Raw genomic sequence first — 5,198 nt, 5'->3', positions numbered from 1 at the left:
CTGCTACAGCACAGAGATAAACACGTTTTGAAGCTACTGTAAGAGTCTCATGGGTCGGATTCATAGCCATATCCTGTCAGAGACACCTACGCAGTCAGCTTTGACCAGACCATGGGCAACTGAGACGGGAAAGAAAGCAGTGGATGATGTCTGAGAGTGACTTAGAGATTTTCAATTACATTGTGTGGGACTTTCTAGAACTGTCTGGGAACGGGAAAAGCACTTAGCACACTGGTCTGTCGGTGGAAAAGAGTGGGCTTCACAGAGAGATCTCGAGTGACCTCAAGCCTTGATCACAAGCCTTGGTCGTAAAAGCAGGGGTGGGGGTTTCTAAGCTATATGGAATTGTTTTAAAATGATCATTTTGCTATTTGATTTTGAATTTGAAGACCCCTTTGAAGTATCTATATATATATATATATATATATATATATATATATATATATATATATATATATTCGTCCCCACCATATATATATATATTCACGACATGGAACAACAGTCCCCCAAAAATTCTAAAGGAGGTTTGTTCTGAATTGTCTTATTTTTTTATCTGAGCCATATAAGAAAGATCAGGAAACATTTGTTATCTTTCTGCACATGTATTTAACTCCTGATGTCTGGTACTGAACAGTCAGTCTCCATATACACTTCCATACATTATTGGTTCTGGTACCAGGGGACCTTCAGACGAGTCTTGTGAGGCCTGTGTTCGTCCTAGAGAAAAACAACCGACATGTACTTGAGTCTCACCTTTCCACAGAGGGTTCATCTTCATGTGTCGGGCAAACTGTTCGGACAGGGAGTGATGGTCAGGTGATGGGGTAATAAAGCTACTGGATTTTCTTCGATGTTCTCCACCTTCAGCTCCCTCAACACTTCCTGTTTTCTCAGGAAATAAAAAGGAAAGCTTGATATTTTCTAGTGCATGTATATTATTCCTCCTGCCTTGACACATACCTCACATATTCATTTATGTTCACACCTCTCTCCATTCTATTTTTGGTCTGTCTTTCTCTCCCACCGTCTCTCTCTCTCTCTCTCTCTCTCTCTCTCTCTCTCTCTCTCTCTCTCTCTCTCTCTCTCTCTCTCTCTCTCTCTCTCTCTCTCTCTCTCTCTCTCTCTCTCTCTCTCTCTCTCGTAGCCAACAGCTGCCTCCTTTTCCCTCTGTTTATTTACTTTTAATTATCTTTATCTTCAGGCCAGCGATGGCCAGACATCTGTCACATGCGTGAGACAAGAGCAGATTAATTACAGGGACCTGGCAACGGGGAACATTTAGTTTAACAAAGTCTTCCAAAGTCTTTCCAGCATTTCTCCGGGAATGCAGTCACCAGAAGTTCGATAGATGCTCTACCAACAAAGCGTGTCAAAGAGTCTAGGCCAGACCACAGGTAGAGAACTCCATCAATACTGTTGATCATATAAATTATATGTATGGGAGATGACGTTCAGTGATCAGTTTGGGACTTGCCGTAATGATGAGATGCCTGGTTGAAATCCTAAGAGTTATTGGTGCATATGGAAGGAACTCTCATTGCATTGACGCTGTTTGATTCTCAGGTCTGGTTACCCGTTCTCACAACACTCAATGTTGTCGTAAGCAAGTGTGTTAGGAAGGCCGCCAACAGTTTCATGTTTACTATCTGTTGTAAAAAAAAGAGGTTCGCCTCTGTGAACCTTCGTTCTCTCCTTCATTCTGTCCAACTTTACTTTGCTGGCCGTAGCCAACGGGTTTCAGCAAAGCCCAGACTTTTGATGGTTGTTTAAAATGAAATCGAATTGCTATTAAATCTTATTGAATTACAACGCTGTCTGTAGTTATCAGTAGTGCCATCAGGCTTGGTGGGGACGAATGAAAGTGGCTTGTGGTCATTGTCAAGGACCATGGGAACTATTTAGTTTTTTATCCTCGCCTATTTATTTAAATGTATCTCTGCTTTTATCATGCTTAGTCCAGCTGTACCACCATAAACATACAGCAGAGTATTTTCCAATATCTGCTTTCCATTGTATAGTTAATTACATTGACCCTGAACATGAATTAGATGCTGTGTATGTATGTGAACAAGAACCAGAAGAATGTAGAAAACAGGGTAGTATTGAGGGCAGGGGTTATTCTCCCAGATGAATTTGATTTGATTAATTTCCCCCAGACCTTGTGCCACCCACACAGAGGCCAATGACTATACCAGACATGGAAAGTCGTTTTTTTTAAGTGGCTGTGACAACATTTGCCACAGGATTGGGAGCTAATTATCTAGCTTTCATTACTGATGAGGTGCAGAGACAAGTGCACTCACACACAGACAGACACTCACACACACTTTGGTTCAAATGTACTTACTACGAGTTGCGCCACACGCATACAAATTAGATGAAGAAGCATTCACTCACACAGAGCCACACGCACGGACAGTATTGTATTGGTCACACATGTTGCCATAGACTTGAACACACACACACACACACACACCCTAACTTACAGAATGGCCGTTACACCTCCCTGTGGGTCAGATCATCTGTGTTGAATGTGATGAGTGAACATGTACTCATCCCTCAACCTCAACATGAGAGCTGTTACATTTTTCTTATGAAGAATAATCTGTCTCTGCTTGCTTTGACTACTACGCCAGCAGAACACTCATTAGCATTTAAATGGGAAAAGGAAAACACCGTGCAGTTGCCACAGTCATACCTCCGTCCCACAGCCTTCTGATGGCGGAGAGAGAAGGAAACTTTAATGTGGCTTTTTCAAAACGTAGGCTGGTTTTATAAAGTTTGGAGCAGAAATGGTAGTCTCCATAGCGCTATTAGCGTCTACAGTAATTACTTTGGTGAGTTAACTTCGAGAAGATTCACCTTGTGAAAACTGGATTTGATTCTTTTCGTCTTGCTATTGAGCGTTTCATACAGTCTCCTCTTGTGTTGTTGATGCAGAAATCCGAGGAAACCACCACGTTCACAAGGTCTTACTGTACATGCATGGCTTTTGTCCAGATTTCATAGACCACTCGTCCACTCGACTCACACACAACATGCTTTCTCCCATAAGTAGGCCTAATGCTCTTACAAGGATTATAAAGTTGAAAACTGGACCAATAGTCCATGAATGTTGATCTCATTCAGATTTCAATCAGAGCCCTGATCACTCAGACGGGGGTAGGTTAGATCTCATCCCAAAGCCAGTTTATGACTCAACTGGAGCTTTGTGGGTAAAAAAAAAATAAAAATGGGACAGCTGCTATTTCAACATGACACAAGTCTGTCTCTTTGTATCTGGCTCATATTTCCCTTCCCTGGGAAATAAGGGAAGAGGGCAGCTGCGGTGGGATGATTTGGGATGAATTAAAGGCTGTTTCCTATCGGGCTCCGGAGGCTCTGATCCCCCCATCCCGCTCGTCTGGCTGCACCCATCTCTCCGCCCGGCAACAGCATCTAACTGGAGGAGCACATGGATTAAATTATATCAGCCCCCTTCACTGTAACATGTCCTATGAATAATAACAATTGGATTTTATATTCAAAATGGCGTCTTGTTTGAAAGAACCTCTGTCTCACCATCTGCGGTTGGAGGTTTAATGGGGTTGTGTAATAGACTTTCCCAGCGTTGTTGCCAGGGATGGCGGGTTGGTCCCCCTACTTCCCTACATCACAGGTGTCATTCTTCACCCCTACGAAACCACAGGTCCCAGGCTTAAGGGGGAGGCTGAAGGCAGGCAGAGGAATTGACTCAGACGTTTTGCTCTACACGTCAAGCAGGAAGTGGTTGAACTTCTTCTCCAGTCTAGGCTGCACAAAAACAGTCTGTGTGGGCGATGATAACAGGGACTGATGAAATGGTAACACTTCCTTTGTCCTGCTGTCTATGATCTCAGTGGCTGGACAATGGGATCTTGTAATACTCCTTTAGAGTAGTCACTGGAACATTACACTGTGAGCGGCATCAGCGAACTGGACATGGAAGATATCATCAGTGTCTGTCTTTGATTCTGTACTATTTTATGTCTCTCACAGGGCTCCTGATCCAACCGTCTCCCCTCCACCCTCCACCCCCACCTACCTCCTGTCATCACCTCCTCTGACGAGGCCATGAAACAGGTGGCTGTGGCACAGTAAGGAGCGGGGAAGATCCATACTGACCTCTGTGTGTGTGTGTGTGTGTGTGTGGGCACATGTGTGCGTGTGTGTGTGTAAGGGGGAGAGAGAGAGAGATCATGAATAGATGTGGAGAAATGGAGACTCACTGGCTTGCAGTTTATTTCTATTCCTTTCTATCTATCCTCTATCCTTTCTACCCAGTTTATCTACTTCCCTCCCTATATTACTATTCTGTTCAAAGTCATTTTTTACTTTTCATAAGACCTTTCTCTCTGTCCGGTATGTCATCAGACGAGTTGAACACAGTATAGACTTCCATAATTACATTACACTGTCTGGGGATGAAACCCATATCACCCTCGTGGAACACATCCAGGACTAACCAGCATAGAGCAAATAGCTTAAAATGTCACAAAGAATAATGGGGGAAAAGGTCTCCAACACTGCATGTGTTCACACATTATGATTGCATGCAAGTAGTGATGAACAAGCTGCTGCACAACAGCACACTTTAGGGATTCATAATTAAAAGCCTTATGCCATCATATTGGAACAGACAACTAGCCATAGAATTCATTAGATCTCTATGCAACTAGCTTTGATAAGACGATCTCATTTGAATGTATCATTTAAGAATAATTTGGTAAACAAAGCAAACAATAGGCTCGGTGTCTTCATGCCCCTCATTTTTCACTTCACATGAAAGACCCAGAGACTCTCACGCTTTAAAAAAAACAAAAAAACATTGCCAAGACATCTGTTCCTGGAATTTCAAAACCAGTTGTAAAAAGATCCTGTTATCTCGACAAAGTTGTCTGGAGACTGTATAAAGTACATTTTAATAAGTCTTTTTTTTCCCTTCTTCTTCTGGGGTTGGGATCAGTGGCTTAGTTCTCAATCGAATTAAGTGTGGCTGCTACGTTTTCAGAATGATGTCACAAGCGCCCGTGGTTCTTCTCAGTGGATCCCAAAGGAAAGTCAGTGCCTGTTATTTCTGTCCTCTTTCCCATCCTCTCTCCTCTTTGCGATGTGTGCGTCGTAAACCAAGCCCTCGCGAAAACACCACATCCACAACATACCACACCGTGGGGTTGGGG

The sequence above is a fragment of the Oncorhynchus mykiss genome, chromosome 7 (assembly GCF_057628025.1).
Source record: "Oncorhynchus mykiss isolate SJ-2025 chromosome 7, ASM5762802v1, whole genome shotgun sequence".
In the NCBI taxonomy this organism is placed as follows: domain Eukaryota; kingdom Metazoa; phylum Chordata; class Actinopteri; order Salmoniformes; family Salmonidae; genus Oncorhynchus; species Oncorhynchus mykiss.
Note: the sequence above shows the minus strand (reverse complement) of the source record.